The sequence below is a fragment of the Lampetra planeri genome, chromosome 39 (genome assembly GCF_965212315.1).
Source record: "Lampetra planeri chromosome 39, kcLamPlan1.2.h2, whole genome shotgun sequence".
Taxonomy (NCBI): domain Eukaryota; kingdom Metazoa; phylum Chordata; class Hyperoartia; order Petromyzontiformes; family Petromyzontidae; genus Lampetra; species Lampetra planeri.
This window is the reverse complement of record NC_136145.1, coordinates 3,712,297-3,735,455: the sequence shown is the minus strand read 5'-3', so window position 1 is coordinate 3,735,455 and position 23,159 is coordinate 3,712,297.

Here is a 23,159-nt window from a genome sequence, read left to right as displayed (position 1 = left end):
AAAGATCCCAGAGGAGATTGAGGAGGAACCAGATGAATAGAACCACGTGGAGCAGCCACATTGAGGAGGAACCAGATGAATAGAACCACGTGGACCAGCCACATTGAGGAGGAACCAGATGAATAGAACCACGTGGAGCAGCCACATTGAGGAGGAACCAGATGAATAGAACCACGTGGAGCAGCCATATTGAGCAGGAACCAGATGAATAGAACCACGTGGAACAGATACATTGAGGAGGAACCAGATGAATAGAACCACGTGGAGCAGCCACATTGAGGAGGAACCAGATGAATAGAACCACGTGGAACAGCCACATTGAGGAGGAACCAGATGAATAGAACCACGTGGAGCAGCCACATTGAGGAGGAACCAGATGAATAGAACCACGTGGAGCAGCCACATTGAGGAGGAACCAGATGAATAGAACCACGTGGAACAGACACATTGAGGAGGAACCAGATGAATAGAACCACGTGGACCAGCCACATTGAGGAGGAACCAGATGAATAGAACCACGTGGAACAGACACATTGAGGAAGAACCAGATGAATAGAACCACGTGGAACAGACACATTGAGGAGGAACCAGATGAATAGAACCACGTGGAGCAGCCACATTGAGGAGGAACCAGATGAATAGAACCACGTGGAACAGCCACATTGAGGAGGAACCAGATGAATAGAACCACGTGGAGCAGCCACATTGAGGAGGAACCAGATGAATAGAACCACGTGGAGCAGCCACATTGAGGAGGAACCAGATGAATAGAACCACGTGGAACAGACACATTGAGGAGGAACCAGATGAATAGAACCACGTGGAGCAGCCACATTGAGGAGGAACCAGATGAATAGAACCACGTGGACCAGCCACATTGAGGAGGAACCAGATGAATAGAACCACGTGGAACAGCCACATTGAGAAGGAACCAGATGAATAGAACCACGTGGAAACAGCCACATTGAGGAGGAATCTGAATGAGCAGATTCGTGGAGGAGCCTCAATAAGGAGAATGGATGGAGGAGCATTATAGAGGAGCCTCACTGAGGACCAAGGATGGAGGGACATCATGAAGGACCAAGGATGGAGGAGCATCATGAAGGACCAAGGATGGAGGAGCATCATGGAGGAGCATCATGGAGGACCAAGGATGGAGGAGCATCATGGAGGACCAAGGATGGAGGAGCCTCACTGAGGACCAAGGATGGATGGGGCATCACAGAGGAGCATCGTGGAGGAATCTCATTGACGAGGCTTTCGCACGTCCGACGAGCACGGTCGGCTACGTGCGGTACAAACGAAGTTCCACCTACATAGACACCTATATAATGGAGGAGCCTCCTAGAGGGCCCTGATTGAGAACCGCTCGTAGAGGAGCCTTGCAAAGTCACGGGAGAGAGGCGCGTGGAACAGGCGCCGTCGAGGAGCGGCGTGCGGTAAGACCCCCCTCGTCGTGTCACATGGTCTCAATGATCCACACCCAAACCCCAGGGGTTTGATCGCCATTCCCGCAGCGCTCGGGGGCCTACTCGCTTTGTCGGTGCGTCTTCGTGAGCGTCCCTCCGGCTTTCCGCTCGGTGTTCCGTTGAGCGATGCGCGCGGAACGGAGCCCTGCTTTTGGTTAAGTAGCTTTATGGCGGGATTCTGACACTCATACAGCTAGATAACCAAAGACAGGGGTCGTCCCTTTGGCCCGGTCACATCACCGTCATCATCGTCGTCCTCGCCACCATCGTCATCATCATCATCACCATCGGCAGTACCGTAAAAAGCTGTGTCTTCGGCGTCGTCAGTAGCAATGACAAAATCCACAATTCTTCTTCAGCTACAACATCGTCATCGTCATCGCGAGCAGTAGCAACATCATTATCATTCCTAACAAACACACAATCATGACCAGTAGCAACGGCGTCATTAGCAATCGTCATTATCAATACAATCATCACCAACACCGTGAGAAGCAAGGACATCGTCAGTATCAGCAGCAGCAACAATCTCCTGCAGCTGCTGCGGCGGCATCTTCAAACGCCACCACGATGATCATGGATGACGGTTGCTCATCCTTCTCCACACCGATCCTGATGGCCATTGACCAAGCGCATCTCACTCCCACACGTGGTCTCTTGCAGTTGTAGCCCCTCCATCTCCGCTTTGGTCGTTCTCTCTGCTTCCCGTCGCTCTCTCGCTCTTGCCTTGGACAACATCGTGCGCGAGTTCAATCCCCGGCTCTGTGCACGTCTATCCGCGGTCACTGTGGGACAATGACACGGCGCATTAGCATTGCGTGGCAACGACGCGTTTGACATACGATCCTGCTTATAAATATATTATTTTAAATGCGTTTATTAAATGTTGTTTATTCTGCAAGTGGGGGGGGGGGCAACGTTAAGGGTATACTGTGATAAGTAATACAAAAAAGCCACACCGTTAAATGGGCATGTATGTATGTTGAACTTCTTTCGCATCGTACATAGCCAACCGTCTTCTTGGTTCTTTCGGTAAAGTCACGTAGTAGGGAAATAATAAAATAATAAAAATAAAACATAATAAAATAATTCTCACGACGTTTCGGCCACAACGCAAGCAGCCGTCCTGGTCTTCACCTGAGGACGGCTGCTTGCGTTGTGGCCGAAACGTCGTGAGATTTATTTTATCATGTTTTATTTTTATTATTTTATTACTTCCCTACTACGTGACTTTACCGAAAGAACCAAGAAGATGAATCCCTGCAGTCACGAAAGCTTTAAATCGAAATATAGCCAACCGTTTTAATCGGAGGTGCAAATTTAACGGGCGATGCTGCTCCCCCCCTCCCCTCCCCTCCCACCGACAACCTCGGCAAGAAATCCCAGGGTTGTTGGTCTTTAAAATCTTCATTATCACCACCACCACCGCGATCATCAGCATTTCTAAAATCTCAGCAAAAATAGAACCAGTTTAGTACTCATTATCAACAGGTGTTGGTGGATTTTTCCTGATTAAAATTGATTGGATTTAACTCAACTGAGTGTAATCATTATTAATGGTTTTAATCGTAGAATGGCTGCAGTCTATCTGTATGTCGAGTGTAGTTGCCATTATTGTTCTTATTTGCGTTTCCTGTCGTTCCATTGCTATTTATTTACACTCTATTTTTTTACGTACACAACTTTGAGATATTTCGAGATGAAATACGCTTTATAGAATAAAGATAATAATTGTGAGAAAAAAACGTTATTTGTATGTTTAAGAACAAGTATATGTGGTCAATGCAGAATTGATGCCTTGTAATAGATACATATTTGGTGTTTGAACACCTCAACACCTTTGTTTATGATGCTGGCATTTTAAAAATCCCAGCGATAATTATTAAATTCGTTTAATACAAAAAATCTCAAATAATGTGCAGCAACAAAAAAAAAATCGTAATTTTAATTACGTTACATTTGCTCATTGCATCTCCCACCCAATTGGTTCGTGTTTTTGTTTTTTGCTCGCGCACGTGCGGCTCGCGACCGCTCACGAGACGAGAGGCTCGCGATGCCGGAAATCCTCGCAGAGCCGCACGACCCCCACCCACGTGGGCGAGGGGTTGGTTTTTCTCGCAGAACCTTGTAAATCAGTTCGCACAGTAGGGGGCGCACTTTCACACACGCCCTGCAATTAGATTTAGATTTTTTTTTTTACTCTCAAAGCTGAGAATTAGCCGGCTTGAAGCGCAACAGCAAACGGTATTTAAATGTGGATGGCGATTTGTGTGTGTGGGTGTGTAGTCACTGCGAACCCAGTTGTTCGGTTTTTACCGGCTCAGTGCTCTCTGCCTTCAGAGCCACATTGCCACCTCTAAGTAGTAAAACGCAATGGAACTCTTTAATAACACTGGTCAACAACAAAAAAATCTGGCCTGGACTTTTGCAGCTGTTTTAGACTAATTTCAGGGTGCTGATTCCAAATCTGTTCTCAGATTTGCTCTATCACATCTCATTTTTATGCTATCGGCATACCCCATTTTCATTGATTTTACCCGAAATTAACTCTGTCACTTATGATTGCAAGTTGTTGCGAGTCAGTGACTGCTTTAGTGTTAAAATATGGTGCTGTATTTTTAGGATAGTATGTTTATAATATAAATTTATGTAGATATCCACATTTATTTAATATTTTTCTTCTGCAGTTTTTATTGAAAATGCAATATTTGATATCTCAAAAACCTGATGCGATAGACAAAAACTGATGCCAGATTTGGAATCAGCACCCCAAAATTACCTTAAAACCGTTGGAATATCTTATGCCAGAAAAAGTGTGTTGACCAGTGTTATCTAAAGCATTAATTGTTCACTGGAACATAGAAAAAAATCGGAATCAGAAAAAAAATTTGCGTAGCGTATTTTAAACATGCCACACACATACACAGATGATAAAAATTACAATGCAGAATCATTATCAGCCATGATCTATCCACTGATGGATGTAGGCCTCCCCATGCCGTCGTCATATCTTACGGTGTGACAACGATATATTCGACTGAAAATTACAGAAAAATCTACATTGCAGTACGTGTGTACAACGATACAATTAACGTCATGTGCATCTCATTAGATGATTATATGATGGCGTTTCTAGAGCGGTGGGACAGTGGTTTGTGCAAGGCGCTCCTAACTAGAAAGCACGAGTGGGTTCCCAAACACAGCGATGGGTGTCTGAGCTGGTCATTATGAAGAGTAGCCCCCTTTTCACCAACTTGTGTGGCGAAGTGTGGTCAAACCAGGGGGTCCGGGGGTCCCCCCCCCAGAAAAAAAAATCTAAATTTGAAAACTCATTTCCTGCCTAAAATATTCAAAAATTCTCTAACACATGGGATTTACTTTTTATTTATTTTTAACAATAATGTCTAATAGTGTATTGTATGACATTACTCTGTTTTTTTTCTTTTTTACCTTTTCTTGTTTCATTGTAATGGCAGAGATTAGGGATTTATAAAGTACAACCATAACCACAATCATATAAACATAAATCTATTTTTTAGCAATATATTGGGGGGGGGGCATTTTGAGTGAGGCCTTCATCCAGTAGTAATACAGTACATTATAATCAATGTTGTTCACGTTTAATGGTAGGTTTTTACCCTTTTAACTGGTACAAAACGTTATTTTACAACCGATGATCCATACATATTGCAAACTCACACGGTTTGACACTGACTGTTTACAGTATTACAGTAAATAATGTGATCGGTATAACGCGGAAATATCCAATTCTTTAAGGAGTATAACTACTTTTAGGTCATAACTTCTCACAAATTCTAAATACTGTATATATTTTTTAACTTTGGAGATGTTTGACTCAGTCATCTAAATAAATCGATGACGAAAATGCGTGCATTTATATGCGCATCGTTGCACGGATCGTGTGCATTTATGCAAATGATGTTGACGTTCTACGTGTGATTTGTATATGCGGCATATATCGTCACTACACGTGTGTACGTTACCCTATGTTGAACTTCTTTCGCACCGTACCTAGCAGAGGTGTGGACTCGAGTCATGTGACTTGGACTCGAGTCAGACTCGAGTCATGAATTTGATGACTTGCGACTCGACTTGGACTTGCATAACAATGACTTTGTCCCACCTATGAGATGTGGACTCGAGTCATGTGACTTGGACTCGAGTCAGACTCGAGTCATGAATTTGATGACTTGCGACTCGACTTGGACTTGCATAACAATGACTTTGTCCCACCTCTGGTACCTAGCCAACCGCGCTAACATAATGTGCGGAGAAACGACAACAAACGAACACACAGCAAGGCAATTCTAGATTTGAAGCTTTCGTGACTGCAAGGATTCATACTCCTAGCCTTTTTCGATAAAGTCACGTAGGTAAAAAATTAAAATAAAATTAATAAAAGTAATTCTTTTATTTCTATTATTAATTCTATTAATTTAATTTTTTACCTACGTGACTTTACCGAAAAAGCCTAAGAGTACACAAAAAGGCAGTTTCTCAAGAAGTGAGTTTTCAATCCATGTGCCGTACGCGAGACGTGTGTGTTGTGATCTTCACTGTGTACCCATCATCATCACCACCACCACCACCACCATCGTCTACCGTGATCACCGAAGCAGGAGTACTTCGTCACCATTCTGGCAAATCGCCTGATGAAGCCGGTGGCTTTTGTAATCACCAGCGAAACGTCGCGGTACACTGCAATTGTACATGTTTGTGGGTTTACTCTCCAACACACCGATGTGCTGAAGCGGTGACGAATTGGCACGTTTCATCTACGTCACGAAACCTTACCGGTTGGCTGTGTCGGGTGGGTGGCGATTCTAACGATGCATTTTATATATTTTACGCGTTCTAACCCCCCCAAAAAAACCTCATTATGTACGTTTCAATGTAAGCCTGGGGTTGTCATTCAGACTCTGTCTTCTCGACATACCTGTTCTTCACCTGAGGACGGCTGCTTGCGTTGTGGCCGAAACGTCGTGAGAATTATTTTATTATGTTTTATTTTTATTATTTTATTACTTCCCTTCTACGTGACTTTACCGAAAGAATCAAGAAGACTCATTATGTACGGTTTCAACATTGTCCTACACCGATGGTCCTTAACCTGGGGTGCATGCTCGCCGTGGTGGTGCATGATGCCCTTTCTGGGGCGTGGGGAGGGGTGGGTGGCGGCGAGACGTGGCCGAATTGTTTTCGGATGTAAATAATCGAAACACAAATTAATCACGGTCACGTGAGCGCAACTTACTTTGTTTCACCAAACCCCTCTGTGCGTTTATTAACATCGTAAAAAAAATGAATGGCGATCGACAACCAAATGGGTGCAAGGCCGCAGCGGAGATGAAGAACCGTCGCTCCTACGCGTATTCGAGTGTACGTGACTCTCATCGGCACGTGTTCTGAGCCAACCTCTCTCGCTCGCTCGCTCGATCTGAGCCACCCTCCCCGTCTCGAAGGCGTTGATGGTAGCGGCCGCTTTCCGTCCACTCAGAGTCACAATGTTGATGTTGAGACTTCGATGTAAAGCTTTCGTGACCGCAGGGATTCATCTTCTTGGTTCTTTCGGTAAAGTCACGTTGAATGGAAATTATAAAATAATAAAAATAAAACATAATAAAATAGTTCTTCACCTGAAGACGGCTGCTTGCGTTGTGGCCGAAACGTCGTGAGAATTATTTTATTATGTTTTATTTTTATTATTTTATTATTTCCATTCTACGTGACTTTACCGAAAGAACCAAGAAGTTGATGTTTAGAGTTCAGGAGAAATCTGATGAGATGTGAAGCTCTTGTTGACAGATGTCCAGTGTGTGGCCATCCATTTAGTACGCACGCATGGAGGGGGGGGTGGGGGGTTAACCCAAACGCGTATGCTTGCATATGGGGGGTCTACTGACAATGTACGGACGCATAGGAAACGGGGGGGGGGGGGTGAAGCCTCGATAATAATTTGTCTACATTGGCCTTCAAATTAGTTAGATAGTCCGGCGGTGAACTATCTATTTGCTTAAACAAGTTAATAGTATTAATCCTTGATCGTTTCTGCGTGGATTAAATATCGGCCGTTCTATAGGATTCGGGGGGGGGGAGGTAGTCAAGTTTTGACAGATGTTTGCGTACCTACTAAATGGATGGGCCCTATCGGCGCGGGTGAGCAAGTTACATCAGCAAAACAATCCACAAAACAAGGATAGGAATGCAAAAAAAAAGAGAAAATGGTAAGCAAGTCACTAAATATGAAGAAATAATGAGTAATTAAATGAACACATTTTTAATTTATATTAGTTCCGATTGATCAAGCTTCGGCAAGCCAGCAACAACAACAACCACACCAAGATAACAACACAAAGTAGCCCTTCAATAGAATGTCACATTAACATCGAACCATCGACACTGCACAAGTAACGATCAAATATGACCGCTGTATCCATTCAGCACCAATCTTGTGTTTCATTCAGCTCTATCCGTGATGATCAACCCAAGCACTTTGCATTGGGTGCTCCACCCCGGTCGTATCCAAGTTGTTCAACCCAATACGTTGTTCTGATGTGCATATGCACGCGCCTATTATATATCGATATAAACAGCGACATTTTAAGCGTATAAACATACTCCTATACCCTCTATAAAGAAGAGTCTTACTTGTCATTATTCGATCTAAAATAACTGTTACGTCTTTATTTCATGGTATTCGTACAGTTGCTAATAATATTAATGTTAACACACAAGTCTACATAACACTTTCAGTACTATACATATATGACTGCACCCAAAGATAGACTCTGTATGCCGTAATTACGTCCTGTGTTATAATACGCATATATTTTATATCATTTCTTTAATTTAAATGCAACTACACTAATGTCCACGGTTCAGTGTCGACTGCATCTGCTTGGACGAGAAGTCACGAAACTGCTCTCATGGACGTAATGGGTCTTCTAATCGGTAAAGGGGTATCGGGACTTCTCGCCCACCATATAAGCTAATTAACTAAAAATAACTCGACACAAACGTCAATAACACTGCCTTATAAGTAAATATAAAACCAAAAATATAAAACAGGTGATATGAATATGGGTTAATTCTAGAAACGTCGCCTATTAGAGCATAGGGAGGTCCATTGTCCGAAACGTCGCCTATTATGTATATATTTTATCTTAAGACCACAGTGTGATTGATAAATGTGTTGAGTTTTGTTTTTATTAATTGTGCTTGTGCACCACCTGTGAACACGGGAGTAGGAGCAGCATCACCAAATACTGGGTGTGATGCTGTCGGATAATTAGTGTTTGACAGCACATTGACACTGTACCCCCATGTACACGTATTGAGCATCGCCCACACGATAGGGAGTTCAAACACAAGCCAAATACTATACCCAGATAATTAAATGTTACAAATATTGTATAAAAAATACAAAGATCCCCCGGATAGCCCTTAACAGACTGTTGGGGCAAGTGCTGTTAGCGAGCACCTATGAAGGCCGGCACGGCACACGAAGGGGGTGGGTGGCCAGCGCCACACCCGGCCGCCTTTGTCTCCCAGGTTCCGATGTTCACACATCGCACCAGGTACTCATTTGATGCTGAGTCGACCTAGGGGAGTCCCGGGACCCATTCAGATAATCGTCACTGGTGTTGGCCGTGAGCGGGAATCGAACTCGGGTCGCCAGGTTGGTAGCACAGACGGCTAATTATTGCGTACACACACAAATCGATGACGCTGTCGTTCACACGCTGTATCTGAACACGGATAAAGCCACGTTCGATTCCCGACCACGGCTAACATCAGTGGTCCTGAGGCCCCACCCCCTCCTTCACAACCCCGCACTGACCAGCGTGGTGAAGTATGGTCAAACAACTCCCACGGAGGTCTTCATCCAGCAGCGGATCGAGAATGCGCTGTAAATAATGACGACAATCATCATCACTATTGTTCGAGTACCATTAAATGCACGTGCTCATCATGACGAACGGATCGCCGTAGCAAACCACGTGGTGAAGGGGATTTGACGCGACGCATTCACCACGTGAGTGCGAGATGCCAGCACACGTGCATGGCGTCGCCGAAAAGGCGATTCTCACGCGAGTTTAAAATTGATATAATTATAAATAATCAATACTCTTTGGTTCTTTTGGTAAAGTCACTTAGGTAGAAATACCTACGTGACTTTACCGAAAGAACCAATGGATTTCTGCAGTCACGAAAGCTTCAAATCATCATTTAATCAGCGGGAAATGTTGAAAATTTGGACGAATTTCGGCATTTTGAACGCGCGTCTGTGTATTTGCTAGGGAACCCAGAGTATCCAGGGAAATCCCACCACGCCTACGACAACACTCTCAAGGTCCGCACCGATGGGCTAACGGACCGACGTTCTGCACTGCAATCTCCTGGTCACCTTGCAACGGGGCCTGTGCTCATTACGTGCGCTACGTATGTGCACGCGTGTTAATTAAATTCACCCAAATCGCAAAATCGTCATTTGTCGTACCCACGACTGGACTGTCGGTCACGAGGGTTTGTTTATTTGACCATACTTCACCAGCCTGGTCACTTCGGTGCAGGCTGGTGAATCGACGGAGGCATACGGCCATTTCAGATACTGTATCTGTCACGCGCTACTCATCGTTAGCCATGGCCGGGAATCGAACTTGGGCGGACGGCTTCCACATCATCACCTTTACTAATTACATCAAAGATCCCCCGTACAGCATTAACAGACTGTTGGGGCAAGTGCTGTTAGCGAGCACCTATGAAGGTGCGAACGGCACACGAGGGGGTGGGTGGCCAGCACCACGGTGGTGATGTTTTACGCACCGCACCAAGGAACTCATTTGAGGCTGAGTCGGCCTAGGGGAGGCACAGAACCGGCTCAGATAATCGTCACTGGTGGGAATCGAACCCGGGTCGCCAGTTTCGTAGCGCAGCGCGCTAACCGCTACACTACCGCTCCCCACAACTAATTACATCACACACACACACATACACACATTTCCTGAACAAGACCAGATGGCTGAAACGTCCAGAGCTTCCTTTCCTCTCTGTGACGGCATAGAAAACCACACGCTTGTGTTATTGTTTTTTAGTTCACTTGTCATTTTAGTCAAATGTTCACTCGAATCGTTGACGTGACCAACTGTGGAGAGGGATCGACGCCGCGCTGTTCAAGTACACTGAGATGTGGGGTAACATCTTGCGGAGACCTTCATCCAAGCAGTAGACAGATCGTTGCTGATGCTGATGATAAGCCAAGTGGCGCTCGATACGCGGTTAATAATAATAATAAGGACATTAAGCATGGAAACGCATGGTCAACAACGCCTATATACCACACGAACCCAGCGAAGTGAGTTCCATTCCCGGTCCGCCCCCCCCCCACTCTCCTCTCCTCCCACCGCCTTCACCGACCCGCACTGACCAGTGTGGTGAAGTATGGTCAAACCCCCCAGACCCCCACCCCGCCTCCCCACCTATTAACCAAACACGGCAGAGTGGGGGGATGTGTGTATGTTGAAGCAGAAGACACTGACTGTGTGTCGTCTACAGCCACCGCGCTCTGCTTAACCACCTCCACACGCGTACGCGTGTACGTTGAACTTCTTTCGCACCGTACGTAGCCAACCGTGCTAATCGGAGGTGCGGCGGTAGGACAACAACGATGTGGATTGGCTGCATGTCCAAGAGTCGATGCTACAAAGCGACGGGTCGACCTTTTCTTTCAACAACGTATTAAAAATGTGTTTTTAGGGGAGGATACATTTTCTTATAAAAAAAAAAAACGGGGCTAATCGACTCTTCATTTTTTAAAGGAATTTTATTTTAAGGAATTTTTTTAAAGGAATTTTTTTAAAATTCAAAACCCCAGCCTCTGGATATTACCGAGTTAGGAGGCGTGGCATCATCTCGTGCACAACGCGAGCCCTGGAGAATGACGTCACTTCTAATGATGTCCAAGAAGGGCTGGGGAGCTGAGATTTGGCACACGCACGCACACATTGTGTGTCGATATTCACAATTACATGAAGCCACACATTTTTTGCGGGGGGGTGGGAGTGGAGGGGGGTTAATTGGAGCCCTCCAAAACAATGACGGTGTCCAGGTCGCCTGGATTCACTCGCGACGGCGGTGCCAGGCACGCACGGTCAGCGTAAAGTTCCACCTTGATGCGCAAAAGTCTCACGCTACGAAACACTTTGACACACGGACCCCCCCCACGCCCCACCGCCACCACCCTCCCCACCTATACCGCCGTCGGTGAACCGAGTAATTCGCCTGGCGTGGATTGTGACGTTAGCGCCGATAGAAAGTCACCGTAGCTGAAGCCACCACCGCTTCCATACCGTTGCTTATCAACACACACACACACAAGCGCGCGCGCAGGCAGGCAGACACGCAGCCCATATATTACAAAGATGTGTTTTTGATGTATATAAAATAAACAACGGTGCTTGACGCGACTGACCACCTGACTGGGTTACGATGGATATCAGTCGGCTCGCACTCACCTGGACATAAATAAATGACACCTGCTACCTTATATACCCTTAGCGCGCAACCATCACACTCGCCCGACGCTAGCGCTTGACATACATAGGGGGAGTGAAACGATAGAGCCACAGTGACACAGTCGGACTCTCTACAGCACACAAACACACACACTCGTATTAGATAGTCGCGCAGCATAAACCCGACAGTGCGCAGAGACGGCGCGTGAATATTGTTGCACACTTACCGATGCGACGGACATGGTGACCGGCCCTGCATTACGCTCGTCAGCAGGCCTCCTGCGTTACGCGCATATCGCTGCATGTGTAGCGTTGCATACGCCTACACGCAGCCTGCTATGCATATACGGCACACACACACACAGAGACGCGCGCGCGTGTGCACGATGCAATTCCGCGTGTGTAAGGTGACTCATTGAGCGAGATCGCGCAGAGCGGCTCACCTACGGCTATTACCTGCGTGGCGCGAGCAACGCACGCGCGTTCACGCTCGCGCACAGCACCCTCCCCCCCCTCACGCCCTCCACACCACCACCACCACCCCCCTCTCTCTCGCTCGCTCGCTCGTCCGCGGTCTGCGTCGCGCAGTGACGATGGGTGTCGGGGTCAAGGTGCTGTGGTGTTGGGTGCTGGGTGTTGGGTGTTGGGTGATGGGTGATAGGAGCTGGATGTTGGGTGATGAATGTTGGGTGATGGGTGCTGGGTGTTGGTGTCAAGGTGCTGGGTGTTGGTGTCAAGGTGCTGGGTGATAGGTGCTGGGTGATGGGTGCTGGGGGTTGGGTGATGGGTGTTGGGTCATGGGTGATGGGTGTTGGGTGATGGGTGCTGGGGGTTGGTGTCAAGGTGCTGTGTTGTTGGGTGTTGGGTGATGGGTGTTGGGTGATGGGTGTTGGGGTCAAGGTGCTGTGTTGTTGGGTGATGTGTGTTGGGTGTTGGGTGATGGGTGCTGGGGGTTGGTGTCAAGGTGCTGTGTTGTTGGGTGTTGGGTGATGGGTGTTGGGTGATGGGTGTTGGGGTCAAGGTGCTGTGTTGTTGGGTGATGGGTGTTGGGTGATGGGTGATGGGTGTTGGGGTCAAGGTGCTGTGTTGTTGGGTGATGGGTGTTGGGTGATGGGTGCTGGGGGTTGGTGTCAAGGTGCTGTGTTGTTGGGTGTTGGGTGATGGGTGATGGGTGTTGAGGGTTGGTGTCAAGGTGCTGTGTTGTTGGGTGATGGGTGTTGGGTGATGGGTGCTGGGGGTTGGTGTCAAGGTGCTGTGTTGTTGGGTGATGGGTGTTGGGTGATGGGTGCTGGGGGTTGGTGTCAAGGTGCTGTGTTGTTGGGTGATGGGTGTTGGGTGATGGGTGCTGGGGGTTGGTGTCAAGGTGCTGTGTTGTTGGGTGATAGGTGATGGGTGATGGGTGATGGGTGTTGAGGGTTGGTGTCAAGGTGCTGTGTTGTTGGGTGATGGGTGTTGGGTGATGGGTGCTGAGTGTCGGAGTCAAGGTGCTGTGTTGTTGGGTGATGGGTGTTGGTTGATGGGGTCAAGGTGCTGTGTTGTTGGGTGATGGGTGATGGGTGTTGGGTGTTGGGTGATGGGTGTTGGGGTCAAGGTGCTGTGTTGTTGGGTGATGGGTGATGGGTGTTGGGTGATGGGTGTTGGGGTCAAGGTGCTGTGTTGTTGGGTGATGGGTGATGGGTGTCGGAGTCAAGGTGCTGTGTTGTTGGGTGATGGGTGATGGGTGTTGGGTGATGGGTGTTGGAGGTCAAGGTGCTGTGTTGTTGGGTGATGGGTGATGGGTGTTGGGTGTTGGGTGATGGGTGATGGGTGTTGGGGTCAAGGTGCTGTGTTGTTGGGTGATGGGTGATGGGTGTTGGGTGATGGGTGCTGATTCTGGGCACTGGGTACTAGGATGACGTTCTAGGTGCTCTGTGCTGGGGACAAGGTCATGGCCACTGGTATTCCATGATGGGTCCAGGGTGCTCGGGTCAAGGCATTGGGTTCTGGGTGATAGGTGAGGGCTGCGAGTTGATGGATGATAGGTGCTTAGCTCATGGGTGATGATTGACATGTGCTGGTTGATAGTGCTTTGTGAAAGGTGCCGGGTGATAGGCCCTTGGTGTTGTGTGTTTGGTTATAGGTGATATGTGTTGAGTAATGGGTGATAGGTATTAGGTCACCGATGCTCAGTGTAAAGTGATTTGTGCTGGGCTAGATGGTGCATGATGCTTGCCGGGTTCGCTGGAGTCAAGGTGCTGATGGTAGAGACGGGGTTCTGGGTGCGAGGGTACTGGGTCGTGAGTGGTAGGTGATGGGTGGTAGGTGCTGAGTGGTAGGAGATAGTTGCTAGGAGATAGTTGCTAGGTGATAGTTGCTAGGTGCTGGATGGTAGGTGATAGTTGCTAAGTGATGGGTGATAGGTGATAGGTGCTGAGTAGTAGGAGATGGTTGCTAGGTGATGGGTGATAGTTGCTGAGTGGTAGAAGATGGTTGCTAGGTTATAGTTGCTAGGCGATAGTTGCTAGGTGATAGGTGCTGAGTGGTAGGAGATAGTTTGCTAGGTGATAGTTGCTAGGTGATAGTTGCTAGGTGATAGGTGCTGTGTGGTAGGTAATAGTCGCTAGGTGATAGTTTCTAGGCGATAGTTGCTAGGTGATAGGTGCTGAGTGGTAGGAGATGGTTGCTAGGTGATAGTTGCTAGGCGATAGTTGCTAGGTGATGGGGGCTGAGTGGTAGGAGATGGTTGCTAGGCGATAGATACCAGAGGTGTGGACTCGAGTCATGTGACTTGGACTCGAGTCAGACTCGAGTCATGAATTTGATGACTTGCGACTCGACTTGGACTTGCATAACAATGACTTTGTCCCACCTATGAGATGTGGACTCGAGTCATGTGACTTGGACTCGAGTCAGACTCGAGTCATGAATTTGATGACTTGCGACTCGACTTGGACTTGCATAACAATGACTTTGTCCCACCTCTGATAGATACTGGGTGCTGGATGAGAAGTGATATTTGATGGATGGATGGTGCTGGGTAATAGGTACTGGATGAGTTGTGCTGGGTGATATGTACTAGCTGGTGGGTGCTGGTGATAGGTGATCAATTCAAGGTGCTGGTGATAGGTACATTGTGTAATTGGTTCAAGCTTCGTGTGCTCGTGATAGCTGCTGGCTCTGGGTGATAGGTACTGGTGATAGGGCATCAATTAAAGGTGCTGGTGATAGGTGCGCGGGGTAATAGGTGCTGGATTCTGAGTGATAGGTACTTGTCATAGGTGCTGGGTGCTGAGGCAAAGGTCTTGGTGCAGGGTGATAGGTGCTTGTTTATTGGTTCAATGCACAGAAGTTGGTTGCTCCGTCAAGCTGAGTTCAAGATGCTGGTTGCTGGTTAGCTCGGCGTGTTTGCTGGGTGCTCGGTTCAGCGTGCTGGATGCTTGTGTTGGGTAATTGGTTTAAGCTTGGTGGTTATTGCGCTCAATGAGCTGGGAGCTAAGTTACACGGTTCATGAACTATGTCTGCTGGGTTAAACTACACTAAAACTAAACTACACTTTTAATTTTACTGGGTAAGGCCAACTGAGCTATGTAGCTCTTTTTCAGAAGCGACTTGGCCACAAATGATAGCTCAGCGAAGTGGCTTATCACGTGGACATTTATAGCAGCCAAATACTCTAAACGCGCGATGTTGATTCTAAATGTGGAGGGGGAAAAAATCGGAGGACCCGGAGAAAAATCCACGCGACCACGGGGAGTTAGACACGCAAACTCCAAATATCCAGCAAACGTCAGAGTCGGGATCGAACCCACGACCTCCTGCACCCCAGGCGAGGTAGTTAACATCTCGCCAACGCGGCTTAGATGTTAAAGGTGTTGGATGATGTGTGCGGGCCGTTGGGTGCTAAGAATTGGTACAATTCAAGTGAATTTGGTTCGACCAGGTGAGAGCGAATTCAATAGAGCAAGATCAAGTCTCATTGGCACGGATGATCCGCGCTCATCAAAATGAAAAAAGCTAAATAAACGAAATAAAAAGAAAGTATTTACAGCAACGAAGCAAATAGAAAAGCGAATATGCAAGATGTTAACTTCCTCGCCTGGTGTACAGGAAGTCGTGGGTTCGATCCCGACTCTGACGCCTGCTGCTGCTGTATATTTAGAGTTTATGTGTCTCCCTCTCCCCGTAGTCGCGTGGATTTTTCTCCGGGCCCTCGACATTTAGAATCAACATCACGCGTCTAGAGTATTTAGCTGCAATACATGTCCACGTGATAAGCCACTTCGTTAAGCTATCATTTGTAGCCAGGTCGTTTCTGAGAAACATCTATATAGCTCTGTTGGCCTTACCTGGTAAAATACAAAAAATAGTTTCTAGTTTTATAGTTTACAAAAATCAGATCAAAACAACTTGTGTCACATGAGAAAGCTAAAACAATGCATAAACGCATATCAGAGCACAATTACAACATTACACACCAATAAATTCTTGGAAGCATAGCTGTCATTAATTACCTGATGATGATGATGATGGTGGTGGCGGTAATCACTAGCGAAACGTCGTACATAACTGTCAAAATGTTGCTTATTTTTCAACATTCTGATAAAACCAAATAAATAAATCGTCATATATTCGCCCATGACTTAACAACTTGATAAGATTGGCTATGTCGGGTGGCAGAGGGTTGTAGCGAATAAGTACAAATGTAAATACATTCTACGTTTCACGATGTAACCCAAAAATAAAGCTCATCATAAATCAGATGTAGCTGCTCATGGGCGCTGTCTATTTACATCGGTGTGTGTGTCCGTGTATGTTGAATTTCTTTCGCATCGTACGTGGCCAACCGAACACACGCACACACTAAAAAACATGGGTTACCAGCTTCAATGTGCTGGGTGCTGGGGGCACGTGACACAGCCACGCTGCTTGGGCTGCCCGTACGTCACACACGCCGCTGTTGACTCGAGCGAGTCCATAGCCACACAACAGCAATAATATATGCAGTCTCTGCACGCGACGGGGAGCGGTGGTGCGGCGGTTAGCGCGCTGGGCTACGAAACCCGGCGACCCGAGTTCGATTCAAGCTCACGGTCAACGCCAGTGACGCTTGTCTGAACGCGTCCTGGGCCTCCCCGATATTGACTCAGCCTCAAATGAGTACCTGGTGCGGTGTCTAAACATAGCCACGAGGGAGACAAAGGCGGTCGGGCGTGGTTTTGGCCACCCCCCCCCCCCCCCCCCCCCCCCGTGTGTCGTGCCGGACATCATAGGTGCTCTTTAACAGCACGTGCCCCAAAAGTCGGTTGTGGTTACACGGGGGATCTTTATAAATGCGGTCCTATACAGGTGAATAATAACCATACGCGTGCATTGTATATAGCATATGTCCGTGTCATACAATGCAACACCCATACTGTGCGTAACCTCGACATAGCCCAACACACTACAGGGTGCGGGATATACCCAGCAGCAGCAGCGGCAGCACACGCGAGGATTTAACATGCCGCGTAATTTAGAATCTGTTAGTTTGCAATGATATAGATATAGTCATTTAAAGACGGATATATGGTTTTAGAGTCGGCTGTAACGCTTAATGATATATAGGCCTAACTCTCCATCGATATGCGTTTGATAAAGGTTACAAATGTGGTTGCATCTCCATAAACCCATACACATGTACGAATACTAAACAAATAAATTATATTCACTCAATTGAAATAAAATAGTCTGCGTTTCAACAGACGATATTTTGCGATGGTGAATGTGTCGAGATAATTAATTGGCACGTGCCATGCATGGCGCTTGGCGATTATCCGTGAGCCACTGGCACAGAGGTCGCAAACGGGTTTTGATTCCTTACCCGTACCCGTACCCGGCCGCACCAGGGTCGCAAACGGGTACCCGTACCAGTACCCTACCCGATACCCGGCTACCCGTACCCGGCTGGGTACGGGTAGGGGATGAAGCCATGTTGCAGGCGCGGGTGGGTTGATTCTAGGAACTTGAATTGTGAGAAGAGACAAGACGTTGGGAAATGAGTGACAAACGGTGACTCACCAGTGACTCACGGTCTACCCATACCCGTACCCGGCCGCACCAGGGTCGCAAACGGGTACCCGTACCCGGCCGGGTACAGGTAGCCGGGTATCGGGTAGGGTACGGGTATCGGGTACCCGGTTGCGACCTCTGGCCACTGCCACCTTGCACTGTCGGCCAAGTCTAAGGGCATGGGTTTATGCAAAATTAAAGAGAATTTTTTTTGACGCGTTTAAATGTAAGATGGAGTTGATGCCAAATGTGCATCAGAGGTTCTAGATTTGAAGTTTTCGTGACTGCAAGGATTCATACTCTTTGTTTTTTTCGGTAAAGTCACAGTAATTTTGCTGTGACGGTTCCACCTGCAGACGGAAGCTTGTGTTGCCTCCGAAACGTCGTGATTTAATTCATTTTACTTTTTTACCTACGTGACTTTACCGAAAAAAACTAAGAGTATGCATCAGAGGTATAACGACGTAATGTTGCGCCGCTGCTGCTGCGTTGGAAGTGGTCCACAAAGCACAATAAACAAACGCAACACATTCGCCTAAAATGGACAACGTTTCAGGCAATTGTCCTTCTGGCTATTGCCTAGAACGTCACCTATTATATACAGTATGTTGCTGTGAATAAGGGTCATTGCCCGAAACGTCGCCGGGTATATGTATATTTTGTTTCTTTTGAAGGCCGCAGTCTTATTTGACGAATGTGTCAATCACAAATATATGTGTGTGATATTTACTGCCCATTACAGAGGGTAAGATGAAAGGGAACGGCTGCAGGTCCAGATCGTGCGACTTTGGACATCATCGTAGAAGCGGGACCAGTTGTTGGAGCAGAATTAACGGACATACATTATTACATATAAATGTTTTCACTGAACTGGAAATAGACTATTCTTATTGTACGGTATTACAACAACGGTGACAAACACAGTAATCGTGAATGAGCAAAAGGTCATTAGCGTTTTACCGCACGTAGGTAAATCGCCCAACAAAATTCTGTACAGAATAACTGAAAGGTTCAAATACCAGCCAACCACAGGAGCAAAGCTGGTTTTAAGAAAGGTTTCTCTACCGTCGAACCCGGCACGCGTGTCCGTTCATCTGGGTCAGAAAAAAAGACCAATCGACGATCTACAATTACTATTGTGTCTGTGGCCACTGTCGAGTGCGAGAGTGCAGTAGAATCTGAACGCAGTCATCCAAGCTGGCGCGGTCACTTAGGAGCAAAGCAGGAAGACTTCTTCACGATTGTGGCTGTCGCCTGATGATGCCGGTTGTTGTCATCACCGGCGAAACGTCGCGGTACTCAAATCGTCAACGTTCTGGGTCTACGCTGCAACACAACCGGTGTGCTGAAGTAGCAACACATTGGCCACGTTTTGTTTACGTGACAAACCTTACCAATAGGCTGTGTCGGGTGGTGGCGGGTTGAACGACACATTTATATATTTACGTGATCTAACCCCCCCACCCCCAAAAAACACCTCTTTATTATCGAGTTATCCAAGCTCTTAACCGACCACCAACCAAGGCCTGAGTAACAAATATTAACAAACAATGAGATCAACTTACACCATGCGTGAAGGACGGTCGCACGAGGGGACACGCACTGCTTTCGCCAGGGTTATTCACAGCGACACTCCAAGGCGATTTCAGAAAGAAGAAAGAAAGAATCCGGGTTCAACCAACAGAGGCACAGGAGGTAGCAAGGTATTCAAGCATCAAGCATCTGAGATTTGCCGATGATGACACCGCCACCACCATCATCATCATCAGAACAATGGCCGGCGTACATGGGTTGAAGGACAGGAAATGGTTAAAATAACTGATAAATGAAGAAAGTTGCGAAAGTTGGGGTTCAGCATAAATTTTAGCAAAAACAAAAGTCACGCACAACAAACCCGGTAAACGTTCGGCCCAACGTTGGCGCAACGTTGGTGCAACGGTTCCTACCACACGCCAACGTTCGACCGACGTTGGTTCAACGGTTCCTACCACGTGCCAACGTTCGACTGACGTTGGTTCAACGGTTCCTACAGCATGCCAACGTTCGACTGACGTTGGTTCAACGGTTCCTACAGCATGCCAACGTTCGACCAACGTTGGTTCAACGGTTCCTACAGCATGCCAACGTTCGACTGACGTTCGTCCAACGGTTCCGACCACGTGCCAACGTTCGCCCGACGTTGGCTTGTTTACGGGGAAAGTTTGCTGAAGCAACTTAGAATGTCAGTGTGTAAGGGACACAACCGGAAAAGACAATCAGACTAGGGATACTTGCGACAATCGTGACTCAAAATAAATAAGCGGACGAGGAGAGCAGGTCGGAGTGGGCGCTATCGAAAACCGCAGTTTAAGTACCGAAAAGCAACATCACAATGTGTGTCAGTGAGAAAGTTTAAGTGAAGTGTATCGGCTGCTATGATTCGTCTTGGATCAGAAGCAAGAGGAGGGGGGGGGGGAGACGTTTGACAAGTGACAGAGAAAAGGAAACGCAATCTGAAGAATGAGCAGAGAGCCGCGGGCACGCTTTGGGATTTTAGAATCAGATTATTTATACGACGCCAAGGGCCGTCGGCGGGGGAGGGGGGGGGCACGTGGACTTACAGAGGACGTGCCCCCCCCACGTTACCGCAACATCGTACTGTTGACAACAACTCCCCTCCCAGATTTGAAGCTTTCGTGACTGCAAGGATTCATATTCTTAGGTTTTTTTCGGTAAAGTCACGTAGGTGAAAAATTAAAATTAATAAAAGTAAAATAAATATAAAATAAAAATCACGACGTTTCGGAGGCAACACAAGCTTCCGTCTTCAGGTGGAACCGTTAATTTTAATTTTTCACCTACGTGACTTTACCGAAAAAACCTAAGAATATGAACTCCCCTCCCCACACACACACCACACACACACCACACACACATTTAATAAGCCGGCTCAGGCGGGACCGGTCTCGACAACTAACGGCGAAGTTGTCACAAACGAAGAGGGAACCACACGGCTCAAGACGTGTGGTGTAGAGGGGGGGGGGTGTGACGAGCTCACACAACAAGGAGACGGAGCTGCGAAATCAGCTCGGGGGGGGGAGAGTTCTTTTTGTTTTGCTCGACGGATTGATTCGTTTTTCGAGAGCGAGACGAATTGCCGCGGCGTGGGGAAGGCCTTCAAGCCAATTGCGGATTCATCATGGCCCGTGATGATGATGATGGTGGTGATGATGGTGATGAATCGTACGCACACGGCTTCATGATCGAGAGCGGTTTTTTTTGTCATCTTTGTCCGGGCCTTCATTTTGTAGGCCCGATTCCGACTATATTTGTGCCAAATTCCAGCGTTCTAGCCCTTCTAGAACATTATCACAATTTTCACGAATCACTCAGCTGTCTGGCCCTTCGAGAACATCAATATAATGCACGTAATTCATTCGGTTCACCAACACGTCGACACGAATATGATGCACACAATCCATTCAGCTTTCTATCCCTTCTAGAAACAATAACATTGACACAACTCAGCACTGCGGCCCATCTAGAACATAGCTCTGATTTATATCAGTCACTTTTTTCTCTCTCTCTCCCTTCTAGAACACAGTTATAACTTATATCAGTCGCCTATCTCTCTAGCCCTTCGAGAGCATCGTCGGCATTTACATTGGCGACTCGGCTCTCTATCCCTTCTAGAACATAGCTATAACTTACATCATTCACTTAGTCTCTCTATCCGTTCTACAACATCATTAGAATGTACATGGCTCCCTAAATTCTCTCGCCCTTCCAGAGCACAACAGGAATTTACAATCCGTTGTTCAGCTCTCTAGCCCTTCTAGAGCATCATTAGAATTGACATCAGTCACTCAGCTCTGTCGCCCTCCTGGAACACGGTATAAACACCAACGACTCACGGCTCTCCAGCGCATTTTAAAACATTATAATCGGCACGAGTTCGGCCACAAGTCGTCGATGCGATGTCACACACTGGGGTCTAGATACACGACTGATGTGACTGCGCGTTCGTTGTGAGTGTACACATCTCCGTATCAAGTTGTGCAAATACGCATGCAGCGAAATGCTGCTGCTACGTCGCTGAACAGTCTATACGCGGGGCGATCATTACCTTGCAACGCCGGTGAAGTCTTGTGCAGGGTTTGACCGCAGAGGAGACATCCTTTGAAGGTGGACTTTAGATAGACACTTCTGGTTTATATACTATATACTGTATCGGAGCCTACTGCGACTGATTGAATCCTCCGCATTGGAACTGCGCATGGGTTGAGTGCGTGCGAGTGTTTACGCATTATCGTATACAAATATCGATATCTTAGAAACGATATAAGTTGCAGTGTAACAATGCATACATGTGCGCGTAAATTAACGTATATGCCCTGAGTTAAGTTATATATGATCATATGTATGCGTCTTAAGTTAAGTGATCGATACTCCCGAAGTATGCGTGTAAGTTTAGCAATATCAGTTCGCTGGGTGTGTCCGTACATGCTCAATAACGCGTGTGCAGCCTATTGCATATCAAAGTTAGTATGTATACTTATTTAGTGTGTGTATATATGTGTTATTTAATGTGTCTGTGTAATTGTGGATGTGTGTGCTTGTGTGCTCACATATTCATTGAGAGAAAGTATATGTGTGTATATGGCCCTGTGTGTATTTTACCAATGCGTACGTGTACAGTAATGTTTAGGGTTTGCGCGAACGTGACTTGAGCATATGTGTAAGTATGTGAGTGTGTATACACTTGTCAATGTAGTTTAAAGTGTATGCGTTTTTTAGTATATACGTTAAGTATGTGTGTGTGTGTGGTTTATCAGTGTTGTATGTGCTATAAGCGCGTGTTAATGTTATTTAGTGTGCGCATACGGTAAAGTTACGATGTGTCCATATATGTGATTTAAGTGCATATGTGAATTTCGAGTATTTCGTAGCAAGAATGCGTGTTTCGCGTTGATGTGTATCTGATATCGCGTATGTATTTGCGAATTCAGTTTATGTAAGCGACTTAAGTCTATATATCACAATTTTAGTATGTGGTTGTGATCAGTGTTCACCTAATTTTACAAGTGTAAATTCACACTTGCGGTGTAAATTCACACGAAGAGATATTTTAAGTGCATCTTTAGTACG